Source organism: Engystomops pustulosus, chromosome 1 (assembly GCF_040894005.1).
Source record: "Engystomops pustulosus chromosome 1, aEngPut4.maternal, whole genome shotgun sequence".
Classification (NCBI taxonomy): Eukaryota; Metazoa; Chordata; class Amphibia; order Anura; family Leptodactylidae; genus Engystomops; species Engystomops pustulosus.
The window spans coordinates 280,103,535-280,123,948 of record NC_092411.1 but is presented as its reverse complement, the minus strand read 5'-3'; the positions used below and the strand labels follow the sequence as shown (position 1 = coordinate 280,123,948).

General features: G+C 45.9%; 1 protein-coding gene across 3 annotated transcripts in view; it reads left to right on the top strand.

The window, feature by feature from the left end:
- The first annotated feature begins 4,481 nt into the window (after window positions 1-4,481).
- The window catches only part of RNF24 (ring finger protein 24), a 61,652-nt gene continuing 45,719 nt past the window's right edge, over window positions 4,482-20,414 (top strand). The window contains exons 1-2 of one of the 3 annotated variants that reach the window (XM_072126321.1): window positions 4,482-4,591; window positions 12,859-13,012. The gene's annotated coding sequence lies outside the window, so the exon portion shown is untranslated. Of the gene's footprint in view, window positions 4,592-11,422; window positions 11,441-11,462; window positions 11,561-12,858; window positions 13,013-20,414 lie in introns of those variants that run through there. The other 2 variants (XM_072126323.1, XM_072126322.1) reach the window with 2 other exon arrangements.

Here is a 20,414-nt window from a genome sequence, read left to right as displayed (position 1 = left end):
GAATGCAGTGAAGTACACTGTTCTATTGTGGGTGCAGGTAAGTGCGTGTCAAGCAACACTTTTTTTTTTTAAATGCGGCGGTTTTTCCCCGATTTCCATCGCGTGCATGCTGGCGCCCATGCGCCACAATCCGGGGGCAATTCAGGGAAATTCGGGCAATTCAGGGAAAATCGTCCCTGGGGCAATTCAGGAAAAACCGTCGCAAATCGAAAATTTTCGGATAACCCGTCGGAAAAAAAGCAATTTGGGCCCTTAGTAAATGACCCCCAATGTCTTTGATTTGCAACATCCCCATCAGGGCCTAACAGTGTTTGGGGGCAGATGGGGTCAGCAGCTGTAACAGGCTGTGCAACTTTCCACTTTTGCATGGTATGCAAACGTACTTTTTAAATATTTTTGCAGTAAGAACTGGTACATATCTCCTGGGAGCAATGTCAGCTCTGCTGCATCGGCAGCACAAATAACTGGAGTGTTCTCTCTCACTAGTATCTCAAAATGGAGAGACTCAGAATCCTGGGCTGAGTCTATACCTGTAGCCTCTAGGTCTCAACTTCTGGAAAGTTCCTTGGTGCTAGCCAATGGTACAGCCTGCACTAACATCAGGTGATTTTGTAATAATAACAACATTATAATAATACATGACGCACTAGTAGCTTGTATGCAGTCTATTTCTAGTAGGAATTACGATGGAAAGTTGGGTTATGCTCCATAGAAAGCTGGATCTCTGAGTTACAGCCCCTCATTTGGGTGATCAGTCCTAACTGGTCCACTCAAGTACTATAAATTTGTAGTGAGCCAACTATGAGACATTACAGACACATCAATGACCTGACCATCCACCTCGGGAGACCAAGACAGATTCAGCTGAGATTTCATATAGGGGGCGGGTGGTACATGAGTGGGACATAAGGAAAAAACTATGCTCCCAAGTATGCCAATATGTGAAGTGAGCAAAGCCGCAAGGGGCTCCTCTATGAACATGGTGGTCTCCCCTTCAGGAAGTCATCTATAATCCTCCCTGTACCCGGCCATCAGTGCACATAATAGTCCAACGTGTGAACCTTATTCTGCAATCTGTTCCCTCCTCGGCAATACGATCCGTCATGTCGCCGGCCACCTAGAGACTCCGAATCTATGTCAGACAGATGGTGAAGCTCTCAGGCCTCGCTAGCAGCCGGATGGTTGACACTCGATCCTAATAAGCTCTGTGGGTACTTCTCTTCATACGGTGAAATAAGCTGTTGCTAGATGTGCATGGAGAACGTGAAAACATTGGTCCTGGTGCCCCAAAACCAGTACCAACCTATGTTGTAGTCTTCCAGCGGCACTAGGGACCTTCTTCTACCTACAGCCTCCCCAGCAAATGCTTCTTGGAGGACAATGTTGACAAAATGGATCACAATTGTGACCTATGTTGTCAAGACTTTTCTCAAGTAGAGTCTGGAGGCACCTGGTGGTTTGGTAGGGCTCACAGACCACACATGTTGTCTCCAGATCCAAATGATCATAGAGGAGTCCAGATTTCTACCTATTTATTGTCATATGTTCTGGTTGCAATTACAATCTGAAGGCACCTGGTGGTTTGGTTTGGCCCACGGACCACGTATGGTGTCTCCTTGGACCTCCATAGCAATCCCGCTAGTTGAAAACATTGATGTTGTATGTCACTACTTTTCCCTGTGCACTGTCCTCTGTGTTAAGTCAGACGCTGTATAAAATCTGTTACCCCCAGGGTTGGGGATCAGTTTTAAGACCAGATATGGGGTCTCCTTGGACCTCCATGGACTGTTTTGAATTCTTCTAGGGGACAATACTGGCATTATATGTCACTAGTTAACCCTAATTAACTATGTTCTCAGCTTTGTTCTATGTGAGATCTGGAGGCACCTGAAGGTTAGATGTGGCCCCACAGGCCACGTATGGTGCCTTCTTAGACCTCCATGGGCCACATCACTGCTTCTGGCAGAGAACATTGATGTCAGGATTGCACCCTATGCATTGTCCTATGTCCTCATTCTGATTCTATGTGAGATCTAGTGGTACCTGAAGGTTGCCAAGGGCCACAGACCACATGTGGTGCCTTCTTAGACCTCCATGGGCCACATCACTGCTTCTGGCAGAGAACATTGATGTTATATGTCAGGATTGCACCCTATGCATTGTCCTATGTCCTCATTCTGATTATATGTGAGATCTAGTGGTACCTGAAGGTTGTCAAGGGCCACAGACCACGTATGGTGCCTTCTTAGACCTCCATGGGCCACATCACTGCTTCTGGCAGAGAACATTGATGTCAGGATTTCACCCTATGCATTGTCCTATGTCCTCATTCTGATTCTATGTGAGATCTAGTGGTACCTGAAGGTTGCCAAGGGCCACAGACCACGTATGGTTCCTTCTTAGACCTCCATGGGCCACATCACTGCTTCTGGCAGAGAACATTGATGTTATATGTCAGGAATTCTTCATATGTATTGTCCAATGTTCTCATTCTGGCCCTGTATTAAATCTTTATAGGTGTGTGTTATGGGTGCATAGACCCCATATGGTGTCTTCTTGGAACTCCATGGACCACATCAGTGCCTCTAGTGGACATAGAACATTATATGGCAGCATTGTTTCCCAATGCATTGTCCTATATTCTCAACCTGGCTCTATATGAGATCTAGTGGAACCAGGAGGTTCTGGATGGTCCAACACACCACATATGGTGACTTTTTGGATCTCATACTCCTCAACCATGCTTCTGGTAGGAGAATCTTCACATTATATGTGAAGATTTATTTTACCATTCATTGTATGTATTCAGTCTGGTTATATGTGACATTCAGAGGCACCCATGCCTACCAACCATATACACTCACCGGCCACTTTATTAGGTACACCATGCTAGTAACGGGTTGGACCCCCTTTTGCCTTCAGAACTGCCTCAATTCTTCGTGGCATAGATACAACAAGGTGCTGGAAGCTCCTCAGAGATTTTGCTCCATATTGACATGATGGCATCACACAGTTGCTGCAGATTTGTCGGCTGCACATCCATGATGCGAATCTCCCGTTCCACCACATCCCAAAGATGCTCTATTGGATTGAGATCTGGTGACTGTGGAGGCCATTTGAGTCCAGTGACCTCATTGTCATGTTCAAGAAACCAGTCTGAGATGATTCCAGCTTTATGACATGGCGCATTATCCTGCTGAAAGTAGCCATCAGATGTTACAGGGTACATTGTGCTCATAAAGGGATGGACATGGTCAGCAACAATACTCAGGTAGGCTGTGGCGTTGTACCAAGGGGCCCAAAGAGTGCCAAGAAAATATTCCCCACACCATGACACCACCACCACCAGCCTGAGCCGTTGATACAAGGCAGGATGGATCCATGCTTTCATGTTGTTGACGCCAAATTCTGACCCTACCATCCGAATGTCGCAGCAGAAATCGAGACTCATCAGACCAGGCAACGTTTTTCCAATCTTCTACTGTCCAATTTCGATGAGCTTGTGCAAATTGTAGTCTCAGTTTCCTGTTCTTAGCTGAAAGGAGTGGCACCCGGTGTGGTCTTCTGCTGCTGTAGCCCATCTGCCTCAAAGTTGGACGTACTGTGCGTTCAGAGATGCTCTTCTGCCTACCTTGGTTGTAACGGGTGGCGATTTGAGTCACTGTTGCCTTTCTATCAGCTCGAACCAGTCTGCCCATTCTCCTCTGACCTCTGGCATCAACAAGGCATTTCCGCCCACAGAACTGCCGCTCACTGGATGTTTCTTCTTTTTCAGACCATTCTCTGTAAACCCTAGAGATGGTTGTGCGTGAAAATCCCAGTAGATGAGCAGTTTCTGAAATACTCAGACCAGCCCTTCTGGCACCAACAACCATGCCACGTTCAAAGGCCACAAATCACCTTTCTTCCCCATACTGATGCTCGGGAGAACTGCAGGAGATTGTCTTGACCATGTCTACATGCCTAAATGCACTGAGTTGCCGCCATGTGATTGGCTGATTAGAAATTAAGTGTTAACGAGCAGTTGGACAGGAGTACCTAATAAAGTGGCAGGTGAGTGTACCGTATATTGTATCCTTGGACCTCCACGGACCACTGTAATGCTTATGAAGGCCTCACCTCCTTAACATAGCCCTTCCAGATCCTAGATCTTTTCAGGTTTCCAAATCCATAATACCATAATACACTTGCTAGGGCTTATTTTTTATGAGATGACTTGTAGTTTTCATTGGCTGCACCTTGGGGTCTGTATGACATTTTGATCATTTTCGTTCAGATATTATTTTAGATCCGTGAAGAGAAAGCTGTGATTGTTACTTTTTTATGTTTTTTACTGTACAGGTTCCATATCTCTCTATCTGCCTCGAGATCAGCGAGTGTAATGTAGTCTTTTGTTCCGGAGCAGGAAGCATTACATGAAGCAGTGACATCGTCGGATCGGCACCAGGAGGGAATTTTTAATGAACTCTGCTTTCATTTTTGCTTTTCTTCCAGGGAGAGATGAATCATTGTGCAGTTATATAAAGACCCGGGCAGATAACAACGACTTCTATCAATGGCAGGAGAGCGGCGAATCCAGATCTACCGTAATGTGAGAGGAGATGTCATCTGTCTGATAAAGAAAATGGTAGCGATAATAGTGTCCTAAAACACCAGGACCCCCAGATATGGATAAATAGGGGGAGGGGATACAAGTCCATTCATGAACTAAATATTCATGGTACTAAATTTAAAGGGTTTGTCCAAGTTTGCAAAAATCATGACACCTCTTTTCCAAAAAACAGTTCCATATCTGTCCACTATTGCAGCTCAGCGGCATATAGGAGCAGTATAATAGCAGTCAGATTATAGTATATTACAGTGCGTACGCAAAGTATTCACACCCCTTCACATTTTTCAATCTTTGTTTCATTGCAGCCAATTGGTAAGATCAAAAAAGTTGTTTTTTTTCGGCCCCTGGTGATAAGTATTCGGTCCCCAGTAATAAGTAATCAGCACCTGGTGATAAGTATTCAGCCCCCGGTGATAAGTATTCAGCCCCCGGTGATAAGTATTCAGCCCCCGATGATAAGTATTCGGCCCCCGGTGATAAGTATTCAGCCCCCGGTGATAAGTATTCAGCCCCCGGTGATAAGTATTCAGCCCCCGGTGATAAGTATTCAGCCCCCGGTGATAAGTATTCAGCCCCCGGTGATAAGTATTCAGCCCCCGGTGATAAGTATTCAGCACCTGGTGATAAGTATTCAGCCCCCGGTGATGAGTATTCAGCCCCCGGTGATAAGTATTCAGCCCCCGGTGATAAGTATTCAGCCCCCGGTGATAAGTATTCAGCTCCTGGTGATAAGTATTCAGCCCCCGGTGATAAGTATTCAGCCCCCGGTGATAAGTATTCAGCTCCTGGTGATAAGTATTCAGCCCCCGGTGATAAGTATTCAGCTCCTGGTGATAAGTATTCAGCCCCCGGTGATAAGTATTCTGCCCCTGGTGATAAGTATTCAGCCCCTGGTGATAAGTATTCAGCCCCCGGTGATAAGTATTCTGCCCCCGGTGATAAGTATTCTGCCCCCGGTGATAAGTATTCAGCCCCCGGTGATAAGTATTCTGCCCCCGGTGATAAGTATTCTGCCCCCGGTGATAAGTATTCTGCCCCCGGTGATAAGTATTCAGCCCCCGGTGATAAGTATTCAGCCCCCGGTGATAAGTATTCTGCCCCCGGTGATAAGTATTCAGCCCCCGGTGATAAGTATTCAGCCCCCGGTGATAAGTATTCTGCCCCCGGTGATAAGTATTCTGCCCCCGGTGATAAGTATTCTGCCCCCGGTGATAAGTATTCAGCCTCTGGTGATAAGTATTCAGCCCCTGGTGATAAGTATTCAGCCCCTGATGATAAGTATTCAGCCCCTGGTGATAAGTATTCAGCCCCTGGTGATAAGTATTCAGCCCCTGGTGATAAGTATTCTGCCCCTGGTGATAAGTATTCAGCCCCCGGTGATTAGTATTCAACCCCCCGGTGACAAGTATTCAGCCCCCGGTGATAAGTATTCAGCCCCCGGTGATAAGTATTCAGCCCCCGGTGATAAGTATTCTGCCCCCGGTGATCAGTATTCAGCTCCTGGTGATAAGTATTCTGCCCCTGGTGATAAGTATTCAGCCTCTGGTGATAAGTATTCAGCCTCTGGTGATAAGTATTCAGCCCCTGGTGATAAGTATTCAGCCCCTGGTGATAAGTATTCAGCCCCCGGTGATATGTATTCAGCCCCCGGTGATAAGTATTCAGCCCCCGGTGATAAGTATTCGGCCCCCGGTGATAAGTATTCGGCCCCCGGTGACAAGTATTCGGCCCCCGGTGACAAGTATTCGGCCCCCGGTGACAAGTATTCGGCCCCCGGTGACAAGTATTCGGCCCCCGGTGACAAGTATTCGGCCCCCGGTGACAAGTATTCGGCCCCCGGTGACAAGTATTCGGCCCCCGGTGACAAGTATTCGGCCCCCGGTGACAAGTATTCGGCCCCCGGTGATAAGAATTCAGCCCCCGGTGATAAGAATTCAGCCCCCGGTGATAAGTATTCAGCCCCCGGTGATAAGTATTCTGCCCCCGGTGATAAGTATTCTGCCCCCGGTGATAAGTATTCAGCCCCCGGTGATAAGTATTCAGCCCATTTGCTCAGTATTGAGTAGAAGCAGTTTTGGAGCTGGTGCAGCCAGGAGTCTTCTTGGGAAGATGCTACAAGTGTCTCACCCCTGGATTTGGGTGTCCTCTTCATCCTCCTTGCAGATCCTCTCCAGTTCCCTCAGGTTGGTTGATGAACATTGGTGGAAGCCATTTTCAGGTCTCTTCAGAGATGCTCTATTGGGTTTAGGTCCGGGCTCTGGCCGGTCAGTCAGGAATGGTCACAGAGATGTTCTGAAGCCTCTGCTGTGGTATTGTAGCTGTGTGCTTAGGGTCATTGTCTTGTTGGAAGGTTCGGCCCAGTCTGAGGTCCAGAGCATCTGGAAGAGGTTCTCATCCAGGATATCTCTGTACTTGGCTGCATTCATCTTTCCCTCCCTCACACCCAGTGGTCCTGTCCCCCCCCCCCACCCCCCCATAGCCTGATGCTGCCCCCACCATGTGTCACTGCTGGGATTGCATTTGGCAGGTAATGAGCAGCGCCTGGTTTTCTCCATCTCTTAGTATTAACACCAAAAAGTTCGATCTTTGGGCCACATTTATCACTTTTGTGCGCCTAAGTGTAGTAGTTTCTGTTTTGCCAGAATTATCACAAGCTACAACCATCTGTGATAAGGTAATTTTCTGCCTCTTATTAATCACTTTACTTTAAAACAGTTTAGGCGCAATTTTGGCGCAGTTTAGGCGCAATGTTAGATTCGGGCACTTACATGTCATCCTGCTACAAGCTCCTCTCTGCTTCTCCCACAGCCCAGAATGAAGATAACACTCACAGCAGCACCCAGGTGTGTGACACCCAGCACCCAGTGACCTCCTCAGCAGGGGCTTCTCCTGGAGGGGATCCCCCAGTGCTGGTCTCCTGCTGCCCCCCTGTAATTCTGCACAGTATCCCCCTCAGACACTGTGCAGAATTACATGGGGGACACTTGTCTGTAGTATCTGCAACATTCTGCAAACTTCTCTTGCTCTTGCTGTGAGCTCAGCGTTTTGCAGAATATTTTGTAAATAGAAGATGATGAACTGTAAATAGAGTCTGCAGCTCCTGTCTGCAATGTATCTCATGTATCTATTATATGTTCCAGTGTCTGCAGAGTATCTCATGTCTGTATTATATGTTCTAGTGTTTGCAGAGTATCTCATGTATCTATTATATGTTCCAGTGTCTGCAGTGTATCTAATGTATCTATTATATGTTCCAGTGTCTGCAGAGTATCTAATGTCTGTATTATATGTTCTAGTGTTTGCAGAGTATCTCATGTATCTATTATATGTTCCAGTGTCTGCAGTGTATCTAATGTATCTATTATATGTTCCAGTGTCTGCAGTGTATCTATTGTATCTATTATATGTTCCAGTGTCTGTAATGTATCTCATGTATCTATTATATGTTCTAGTGTCTGCAGTGTATCTAATGTATCTATTATATGTTCTAGTGTCTGCAGAGTATCTAATGTATCTATTATATGTTCCAGTGTCTGCAGAGTATGTAATGTATCTATTATATGTTCTAGTGTCTGCAGTGTATCTAATGTATCTATTATATGTTCCAGTGTCTGCAGTGTATCTATTGTATCTATTATATGTTCCAGTGTCTGCAGTGTATCTATTGTATCTATTATATGTTCCAGTGTCTGCAGTGTATCTATTGTATCTATTATATGTTCCAGTGTCTGCAGAGTATCTATTGTATCTATTATATGTTCCAGTGTCTGGCTGAGCTTTGCTGCTAGAAATGAGCTGTTCTGCAAAGGGGCTCAGTGCTTTCTTCTCAGATAACGCCACCTTCGAGCTGGAGTGTTTTTGTGCCTAAATGCAAACGTTGCAAGTGATGAATATCATTAGGCGCAGCAAAACATCTGGATTGGTAAGATAGATGAGGGAAAGCTGCTTATTTTTGCTGCGCGGCTAGTTTAGCGTTTAATCGCAAAAATTGCGCAAAAACGGTGCGCTGAATGAAAAGGCGCAAAAACAACAGAAAAAAAGAGTGATACATGTGGCCCTTTGTCTCATAAGAGAATCTTATTTCTCATAGTCCGGGATCCTTCATGTGTTTTGCACACTGTATGCGGCAGTATAGGGGGCAGTATTGTAGTAGTTCCACTCTGTACATAGCCCACAAATTGGGGAGTAATTTCCACGTCATCTCCTTCTGGTGACCGGGCGGTCTCTGGTATTGGATTTCTGGTCAGGATTAATGACTTTTCAATAGACACATGTAAATCAGTTCCTTATTGATCATCCTGGGGTACGTGTTCTGTAGCATGTGCCTCCCCTCTGCTGCTTCCCCTTCCCTTTAACACATTTAATCACTTAGAGTTCCCCTGTATAACATCGGTAAGTCCCAGTGCTCCCATGATATAGGTAGGTGGTTCACTCTTCAGTCATGTGGCTAAAACCCTAAAAAAAAAATAATTCAGAATTCTAAATGCAGCTTTAGATGTGACTAGAGACATGGTAGGGAAAGTGCTGAATATATTAAAAGAAAATATGCACAATATTACAGCTCACAATTATCTGCCCCAACGTGTACAGGGCAATGATACCAGGGAAGACGTCTATTTATACCCGGGAACAATCATCCGCTGGGAACGCCTGGAATGTGACCGTATTGTGCAATCCTGGAATGACATCTCCAACTTCCTCAGCCCCTCGAGTCACTCAGCTTTCCTAGAAGCAGATATGGCTAAGGCAAGTAACGTGGACGCTGCTGCATGTCAGATTCAAGAACTCTGCTTGCTGAGATTATAACATCCCACAGCAGAGGGGCCATTACTGTGGTATCAGTGTGCACCAAGCTCTGCAAGATGAATTGTTATTCTCATCCAGCTCTCTCAGACTCCTGAATGGCAGTTTATAACTACACAAGGTGAGCAGATACTCAGCTTTCCCAGGAGCAGATATAAGGAGTATGAGGAGACATGACCCATTAGTGCATGTAGATGGCATACAGGCCCAGCAGGGCTGGACATACTGATGGGACTGATGGGTCGCTGAAGGGGGTGAAGACACTCTGGCCAATTACAACTCTGCACACATCTCATTGCATGGTGTTCATCCAATCAGAGCCTGTATGATTTTTTGGGTTCCTTTGTGATTGGCTGTAGTCTTCAACACAGGGGCTTCACTCCTCCAGACCACCAGGGGTGTGAGGGTATGTTTTATTATTAACCTCTTCACTAACCACATGAACCTCTTCACTGCACTAGGTCACCCAGGGTATAAATATTAACCTCTTCATTACCCTAGTCCACCTGCAACATAAGCATCAACCTCTTTTTTAACCCCTAGGCCATCTGGGATATGAGTTTTAACCCTTTCACTACCCTTTTCCACCTGAGATGTAAGCTTTACATTTTTACTACCCCAGATCACCTACAATATGAGTATTAACTTCTTCAATACATGACCGATTTGGGAAAACTCTGTGCAGCGCTGCGTAATCTGTGTTCGCTTAATAAATATAGGAATTATTATTATTATTATTATTACATTAGTCCATGATCATTAACCTCTTCATTACCGTAATCCACTTAACATAAGAATTAACCTCTTCACTACTCTAGTCCACCTGTGGTGTTAGCTTTACATCTTCAATACCCTAGAGCACCCAGGCCATAAGTTTTAACCTCTTGAATACACTAGGCCACCTGGGATGTTGGCTCAACCTAATACTATGTGAGTCCTTCAGTATAAGCCCCCTCAGTACCTTACACCACCACGGATTTGAGCATTAACCTCTTCACTGCTGTAGACCGCATAGGATGACTAGGATGTTAGCTTTAAGTCTCTTTTTCTACCTCAGACCACCAGGGATATGAGTTGTAACTATTTCATTCCTATAGCCCAGTGATGGCTAACCTATGGCACTGGTGCCAGAGGTGGCACTCAGAGCCCTTTCTGTGGGCACTCAGGCCATCACCAGAGATGACTCCAGGTATCTTCCTGCAGTCCCAGACAGCCCAGGACTTGCTGTGCACAGAGCTATTTTAAAGTGACAGTGCTACCTGGGACTATTTTCTGCTTTATTGGTGCCTCAGGTGCTGGTATCAATGAAAACGGTGACAGAGAAGGGAGTATAAATCACAAATTAAATTTCTGTGTTGGCACTTTGCAATAAATAATTGGGTCTTTGTTGTAGTTTGGGCACTCGGCCTCTAAAAGGTTCGCCATCGCTGCTATAGCCCATCCAGATTTTCCTTCAGGATTATGAACCTTGGTGTGTCTGAGATTATCTCATTGGATACAACATATGTGACAGGTTATACTGATGCCCATCTGATAATACTGCAGGCAGAGATATTTGCCAATCAGGATTCTGGGAAAGCTGGGTAGGGACCACTCTTGCATCTATTCTTGTGGTTATATTATGCGGTGTTGGATATATATATAAACTGGTGACTCTGTGTGTACCAGCAGGGAGTCGTCTGGCCCGGTTGAGCCGGTGGAGCCGTGTTATAGATTAATGATGGGTGTAATGAGCAGTTATGTAAGTACTGAGATCCATTAATGATTCTGTAATTATGGTAAGAGAGAGAAGAGGCGTCGGGGAGAGGAAGGAGAGGCAGAGGTAGAACAGGAGCAGGACGGTGACTATTCACTTCACAGTGATATATAATACAGTATAAAAGCATCTCTGTCTCTGTTTCCTATAACAACCAATCACAGTGCAGCTTTCATTTCCTTTATGGCTTTAAAAAAATGGAAGCTAAGCTGTAATTGGTTGCTATGGGAAACATGGGCCTAACAAAGGAAAGAAAAGCTCTGCTTACTGTCAGTGACTAGGAACCTGTATCAGGGAGAGCTGAGGGGCTGTTACAATGATATCTATAGTACAAACCTTATTCTTCTCACTGCTGCGGTGTTGTTACAATCTCAGTCTATAGCACAAATGTAATAGTTCTCACCGCTGCGGTGTTGTTACAATGATATCCATCTAAACTACAGGCCTATTACTTCTCACAGCTATGGTGTCGTTACAGTGATATTAGTCTACTTATCACATCCGAGGTGTTACAATAAAATGACTTTAGCACAAACCTAATACGTCTCACAGCTGAGGCTTTGTTACAATGATATCCATCTAAAGTACAAACATATTACGTCTCACAGCTGAGGTTTTGTTACAATGATATCCATCTAAAGTACACACATAATACTTCTCACAGCTGCGGTGTTGTTGCAATGAAATTCATCTAAAGTACAGACCTAATACGTCTCATAGCTGAGGTGTTGTTACAATGATATTCATCTAAAGTACAGACCTAATACTTTTCATAGCTGAGGGGTTGTTACAATGATATTTATCTAATGTAAAGACCTAATACTTCTCACAGCTGAGGGGTTGTTACAATGATATCCATCTAAAGTACAGATCTAATGCTTCTCACAGCTGAGGGGTTGTTACAGTGATATAAGTCTAATGTACAGACCTAATATATCTCATAGCTGAGGGGTTGTTACAATGATATCCATCTAAAGTACAGAGCTAATGCTTCTCACAGCTGAGGGGTTGTTGCAGTGATATTCATCTAAACTACAGACCTAATACTTCTCACAGCTGAGGTGTTGTCACAATTATATCAGTCTATACTACAAACCTTATACTTCTCAGAGCTGAGATTTTGCTACAATTATACCCATCTCTGTCCATATGATCTTACCAGGGAAGATCCATACTAGAAAGGCGGATAACTTTGGATCCTATAGGCAGAGATAACACTAGGAAGGTCGCTGAAATGCGTCCCCCCCCCCCCCCCCCCTAGCAAACCCTTTTCTTATATCTTTGATCAATAGTGCGGCATCCACAGAGACGACCACCCAGCTTTCCCAGACCCCTGAATGGCAAATCTGTTCCTGATTACTGGGTTGTGCTACAGTTTTGTTATAAGTATGGGCAGACTAGTGGAGGCCGTGCGTTTTTGGTGACATCCTTTGTGTCTGGCGTCTGTGAGCAGCCATGCCTTGTGCTGGCTCTCCCCTCCATCCTGCCTGCATGTGCTCCCCTCCTCTCCATTCCTCTGGCTCTTTCTATCCCTGCCCCTTCCCAGGCCCGGCCCCGCACCCGCCCTCTGTATACAGACAGGCAGGGGATGATTGGCAGGGGAGGGAGGACTCCTCTTCTCTCTCTCATATGCTACGTGCAAAGAAAAGAAATCCTGCCAGACAAATGATCATTTTTCTCTTTCTAGCCCAGCAGTGGTGACCGATAGCCCAGAGGGGCACCAGGACCTGCCCGCCTTATGCCAAGGTACATCGCCTAGGACTCATTGCAGTGCCCAACCCTAGCATTGGGATTACTACACGGATCAACCCCTGGAACTCACATCTGGACCTCTTCCCTGGGTGAGTCCACATCATCATCATCACCGGCACCGCTGACACATACACCGGGCATCATCACAATGGGCACCTGGGCATGGTGACCCGCTTATTACTGCAAAGTCAAACCATGCGGAGGAGATCCAAGCCATGTGCAATGTATAGTGCTTGGGCTGCGTAGCATTGCGGGAGATGTAGTGCTCAGGGATGTAAGTTTTGGATGGTGCCATCCTGGTACCGTCTCCTCCGGGAATGATGATGAAGTCACTTTCCACTACGCCCTGTCTCTTATACAGAACCGTACAATGGCCCATATCGGGTATGGAGGATGCCCGCGGTGCCCGTATATACATTGCTGTAATTTTCCACACAGCTTTGTGACATCTAACCCCGTTATAATGCGATATATGGTAATTTCCCCTTTACATAGTTAAGGTGGTATTGACCCCCTTAAATCCCTACTAAGCATTATCCCCCCTTTTCGCAGATTTTATGGGTGTTGTTCGCCCACATAACCCCTCTGGGATATGCCGCCCTGGCCCTGCCTTGTGCCCACTGGTGTTTATATTTGTCTTTGCTCCCATGTGGAGCATGCTGAAGGTGAATGCAGACTTGCACAATTCATAGTCAGGGGGAGGGGGGGTGTGCGCTGAGGAGATGCCGGCCATTGGCAGACGACTCCGAGAGGGGGGACGAGGAGGGGATGACAGGACACACAGACACATATGTTGTGGGAAATGACCGAAAAATGTGCTGCCGAGAAACTGGTTCCCCCTGTTTGGCAGTTGGTGCGCTCCGGGCTGTAATAACGCTCAGTACTGTATTATTATACAGCGCGGCTCAGGAATCTGCCTTATCCGGACTTATCATATTCTGTTATCATATCAGTGTAGTAGCTTCGTGTTTCCGGAATATACATTTTGCTACATTTGTCTCACCTCTGCTTCAACTGCACTGGGGACATATCCTCACACTGCTGTGCTCTTAGCTCTCTGCATTGAACTGCTCTAACTCCCCTATAGCAGGCTTCTGGTTGACTACTTCAGTAGGTTGTGGAGCAACTTAATGCAGAGAGCTCTGAGCACAGCAGTGTGAGGATGAATCCCCAGTGCACTGTGTATGTCATAGTCCTGACACTACTAACAACATACACAGAGACGTGATCCCCGGGGACAATACCGAACACTGGCTGCAGAGAGCTCTGAGCACAGCAGTGTGAGGATGAATCCCCAGTGCACTCTGTATGTCATAGTCCTGACACTACTAACAACATACACAGAGACGTGATCTCCGGGGACAATACCGAACACTGGCTGCAGAGAGCTTAGAGCACAGCAGTGTGAGGATGAATCCCCAGTGCACTCTGTATGTCATAGTCCTGACACTACTAACAACATACACAGAGATGTGATCTCTGGGGACAATACTGAACACTGGCTGCAGAGAGCTTAGAGCACAGCAGTGTGAGGATGAATCCCCAGTGCACTCTGTATGTCATAGTCCTGACACTACTAACAACATACACAGAGATGTGATCCCCGGGGACAATACTGAACACTGGCTGCAGAGAGCTTAGAGCACAGCAGTGTGAGGATGAATCCCCAGTGCACTCTGTATGTCATAGTCCTGACACTACTAACAACATACACAGAGATGTGATCTCTGGGGACAATACTGAACACTGGCTGCAGAGAGCTTAGAGCACAGCAGTGTGAGGATGAATCCCCAGTGCACTCTGTATGTCATAGTCCTGACACTACTAACAACATACACAGAGATGTGATCTCTGGGGACAATACTGAACACTGGCTGCAGAGAGCTTAGAGCACAGCAGTGTGAGGATGAATCCCCAGTGCACTCTGTATGTCATAGTCCTGACACTACTAACAACATACACAGAGATGTGATCTCTGGGGACAATACTGAACACTGGCTGCAGAGAGCTTAGAGCACAGCAGTGTCAGGATGAATCCCCAGTGCACTCTGTATGTCATAGTCCTGACACTACTAACAACATACACAGAGATGTGATCTCTGGGGACAATACTGAACACTGGCTGCAGAGAGCTTAGAGCACAGCAGTGTGAGGACGAACCCAGAGAGCTCACAGTCCTGCTGCTACTAACATCAAACAAATGTATGATTATATATCTCTGGAGCTGCAGCTCTTCATGGTCAAAATTACGTTTGACAGAATTCCTATTCCTGCTCACATGGCTGATGGTCTGTTACAATGTATCAGTACGGGTGAGACTATGAGACATCATGGCCTGTAGTCAGACAGTGGCTAGAGGGCTCATGGTGTTTTGAGTAAGAATGCTCTCTGTTCATCAAGTCATGGATGGGCTAGACAGGGGCCCCCACTATCCTCTCTGGCCTTATGACCTTTGAACCGGCCCTATATTAAGAACTTTTGTTTCATCGGCACCATAATAACTGTACAACAGGTGAGCACCCGTAATAGTCGGTGTAAGGCATGTGCTGGTTGCATGGGATGTACATTGGTTACTTTGTCACATTTAATAAAGTTTGTTGAAACAGTTCACGTAAAAGCTGCAGGATGGCGCCCTTTTTGCAGCCCTGCCACCCTCCTGTGACACCATGGCCCAGCACAAGCTGCCATGTAGCACAGGCCTGAGGTTAGAGGTCCTTTTGTCAGACCGTGCTCACACTTTATTACGACACATTTTGAAAAAGTTGCATGAAGGCGCTGACGCTCTAAACAGATCCTTGTTCTGTTTATCAGTGCACACAGATGTAGCAGAGTTAAATCTGCTTTATTAAGACTGGGGCTACACAGTGAATCACATTGCTGTAAAAACTATTTCTCTCTGTTATCAGCCACTTCAGGCTACTCAGAGACTATTATTTACATCCATATCCGTCACTGATATCTGACCTTCGGTGTAACGTGATCTCGGGGCTCTGTACATTCGTCTCCTTGTACGGAGACTCACATGGCAGGATGGAACAGAGCTGAGGTTTTGCTGCTTTGTGCACCTAGATCTCTGCTTGCTGTCAGTACATATGTGCTGCTTGCAGTCCTGAACCTGACAACCTGGACTGTTTATCTCACAGCTGGGTTTGTTACAGTCGTATCCAGTCAAAGTAACAATCTTTTGGTGATATACATCAGTTGTTACAATGTTTCAGTGCAGGTAAAACATAAAGGATTGTAATGACTAGATTCAAGTGTAACAAACCCTCAGCTTTGGTCAGTTTTTAGCCTCCAGCTAATAAAAGGGTTGTACCATTCCCTGAAAGCGGCAGAGATCTTAAAAATGCCGAAATATTTAGACAGGACCACACATCGGAATTGGAACACAGCTGACATTTTGCTACCTTGTATTACAAATTATCTCCGCTTGCTGTAAGTAAATATAAACATTCTTATCTATATCCTGAGGCGGCTTACAGCCTGTGGAGACCTATGACACAGCTGAGGGTTTGTTACAATTGTATCCTGTCGAGGAGTTTTTCTACATGTCTCAGCAGCAGATCACACTCCTGTGCTCACACTCCTATGTACTCTGCAGGTTATGTTGTGTACAGAGGCTTATTCTGTGACACCACAGCAGCTGTTGACTCCGCCCCTTTGACAACTTTCCTGTCCGGTGCCAAAAACCAACGCCTCCGCGTCAAGACAAACCTTAAGACATATGGAGAATAGCTTTGAATACAAACAACAAACTTCATCCATTTTCATGTTTTTCGCCATTTTTTTTGGTGAGACATTCACAGATATTTGCCTCTAGGTGGCAGCACCTGACATTCCCCTATCCAAAAGATTCACTGTTTAATTCTATATAAGATTTAATATAATTCAACAATTTGCTTTTACCATTGTGAAGTATTGACCTCCGCTCTCATCTACAGCTAAGCTCCACCCCCTTGTCAGACGTGTGCCCTCTAATGGTGATTTAGTGCTCTCTTCCATTACAGAATGATGTATAGATGTATAGCGTATACGTGTATAGTGTATATATAGATGTATAGGTGAGTGTAATGCTGCAGTACAGGGTGTGTAGTAAGGGGTGTATATGGCTTTGGGTGATGTCAGTTCCTATGATGTGCTGTGGGGTTCCTCCTGTCACATGGGGGGTTATATTTATCCCCCACTTAGTGGGAATCCCTTATATCTGGGAATATGAGCGCTGCGGGGCAGGTGCATTTCTTCTGTTTCCTCTGCAGCCAAGATGCCAGGTCCCAGCATGCATCTGGAGGTCATGAGCGGCTGTAATAGACGGGCAGCTGCGGGGAACATTGACAGCCCTGGTGACACGTGTCCAGGAACAAATGTCACTAATTACCTCCTTAAAGAGAATGATCCCTGTCCCACTCTACTCATGGGGCAAGCCAAAACTCAAAATCTTTATAGAAGTGGACTCAAGTGAAAGTAGGCCATTTTGGAGATACCTTCAGCAGTCCCTGGTGTCTAGTGGTTTAGTATCCCAGTCCCTGGTGTCTAGTGGTTTAGTATTCCAGTCCCTGGCGTCTAGTGGTTTAGTATCCCAGTCCCTGGTGTCTAGTGGTTTAGTATTCCAGTCCCTGGCGTCTAGTGGTTTAGTATCCCAGTCCCTGGCATCTAGTGGTTTAGTATTCCAGTCCCTGGCGTCTAGTGGTTTAGTATCCCAGTCCCTGGTGTCAAGTGGTTTAGTATCCCAGTCCCTGGTGTCAAGTGGTTTAGTATCCCAGTCCCTGGTGTCTAGTGGTTTAGTATCCCAGTCCCTGGTGTCTAGTGGTTTAGTATCCCAGTCCCTGGTGTCTAGTGGTTTAGTATCCCAGTCCCTGGCGTCTAGTGGTTTAGTATCCCAGTCCCTGGCGTCTAGTGGTTTAGTATCCCAGTCCCTGGCGTCTAGCGGTTTACTATTCCAGTCCCTGGTGTCTAGTGGTTTAGTATCCTAGTCCCTGGCATCTAGCGGTTTACTATCCCAGTCCCTGGTGTCTAGTGGTTTAGTATCCTAGTCCCTGGCGTCTAGTGGTTTAGTATCCCAGTCCCTGGCGTCTAGTGGTTTAGTATCCCAGTCCCTGGTGTCAAGTGGTTTAGTATCCCAGTCCCTGGTGTCAAGTGGTTTAGTATCCCAGTCCCTGGTGTCAAGTGGTTTAGTATCCCAGTCCCTGGTGTCTAGTGGTTTAGTATCCCAGTCCCTGGCGACTAGTGGTTTAGTATCCCAGTCCCTGGCGTCTAGCGGTTTACTATCCCAGTCCCTGGCGTCTAGTGGTTTAGTATCCCAGTCCCTGGCGTCTAGCGGTTTACTATCCCAGTCCCTGGTGTCTAGTGGTTTAGTATCCTAGTCCCTGGCGTCTACCGGTTTACTATCCCAGTCCCTGGTGTCTAGTGGTTTAGTATCCTAGTCCCTGGCGTCTAGTGGTTTAGTATCCCAGTCCCTGGTGTCTAGTGGTTTAGTATCCCAGTCCCTGGTGTCAAGTGGTTTAGTATCCCAGTCCCTGGTGTCAAGTGGTTTAGTATCCCAGTCCCTGGTGTCTAGTGGTTTAGTATCCCAGTCCCTGGCGACTAGTGGTTTAGTATCCCAGTCCCTGGCGTCTAGCGGTTTACTATCCCAGTCCCTGGCGTCTAGTGGTTTAGTATCCCAGTCCCTGGCGTCTAGCGGTTTACTATCCCAGTCCCTGGTGTCTAGTGGTTTAGTATCCTAGTCCCTGGCGTCTAGCGGTTTACTATCCCAGTCCCTGGTGTCTAGTGGTTTAGTATCCCAGTCCCTGGTGTCTAGTGGTTTAGTATCCCAGTCCCTGGTGACTAGTGGTTTAGTATCCCAGTCCCTGGTGTCTAGTGGTTTAGTATCCCAGTCCCTGGTGACTAGTGGTTTAGTATCCCAGTCCCGGGCGTCTAGTGGTTTAGCAACCCAGTCCCTGGCGTCTAGTGGTTTAGTATCCCAGTCCCTGGCGTCTAGCAGTTTAGTAACCCAGTCCCGGGCGTCTAGTGGTTTAGTAACTCAGTCCCTGGTGTCTAGTGGTTTAGTATCCCAGTCCCTGGCGTCTAGTGGTTCAGTATCCCAGTCCCTGGCATCTAATGATTTAGTATCCTTGTCCCTGGCATCTAGTGTTTTAGTATCCCAGTCCCTGGTGTCTAGTAGTTTGTTATCCCAGTTCCTGCTGTTTAGTATCCCAGTCCCTGGTGTCTAGTGGTTTAATATCCCAGTCCCTGGTGTCTAGTAGTTTGTTATCCCAGTTCCTGCTGTTTAGTATCCCAGTCTGTGGTGTCTAGTGGTTTAGTATTCCAGTCCCTGGCGTCTAGTGGTTTAATATCCCAGTCTGTGGTGTCTAGTGGTTTAGTATCCCAGTTCCTAGTATCTAGTTGTTTGTTATCCTAGTCCCTGGTGTCTTGAGGTGTAGTATCCTGTCCCTGGCATCTTGAGGTTTGGTATACAGGTCCCTGGTGTTTTGGGGTTTAGTATAAAAATCCCTAGTGTCCAGTGGTTTAGTATCTAAGGCCCTGGTGTCTTGTGGCTTAATACAACATGGGTTGGTATCCTATTCCCTGGTGTCTAGTGGTTTGGTATCACATTGGCGGTTGCTGCTCCAGTCCCTGGTGTCAATGTTTTTTTCTACTGTCCCTGGTGTTTAGTGGTTTGGTGTCTGATGTCTGATGGTTGTTTCTCCATTCCTGGTGTCTAGTTGTTTGATATTTCATGTATTAGTGGTTGTTTCTCCTGTCCCTGGTGTCTAGTGTTTTTTTCCTCAGCCCCTGATGTTGTCCCAGACCCTGATATCCACTAACTTAGTGCCCTAGTCATCAGTCCCCTCTAGCCCCCTGCCCTCTGATTCATTCCCTTATTGTCAGAGGTTATCAGTAGAGTCATCTGCAGTTCTGTGCTTATGTCATAAACCTAGTATGAACACGTCTTTATTACTCTATTATTATTTCTATTCTTGTCCTTTTCTTGTCATGATGTAAGTCTGGATTTATATATATTATCCTTATTAGTTACGGAGCAGATACACAGGACATTTATCCTGTATGAGGCATCATGGGATTGTTTTTTATTATAGATGTTTATTATCTGGGTATTTACCGGGTTGTTTTTTTGTTTTTGACTCTTTTTATTGTGTGTTTTTTCGTCCATGTCACATTTAAGACTCAGTTTTCAATGTACTTTAATCTCAATGACATCACTTTGTCTGAAAATAGTTCCACTTTAAAATCACATTAAAAATCTGATTAATAAAGCAAGATAGATAGAAAGCACAGAGTCACTGTAGTTTTCCCCTGCTCTACTCTCAGGCAGGGGCGTAACTACAGTGGTAGCAGCCATAGCAGCCGCTATGGGGCCCACAGTGTCAGGGGGCCCCGTCATCTTACCTGACATACTAAAGAGTACAGGATGTGCACCATTATATACATATTATTCTGCACATTATACAGCATAACATGTATATAACATATATGTGATGTATATATGCTCTATGT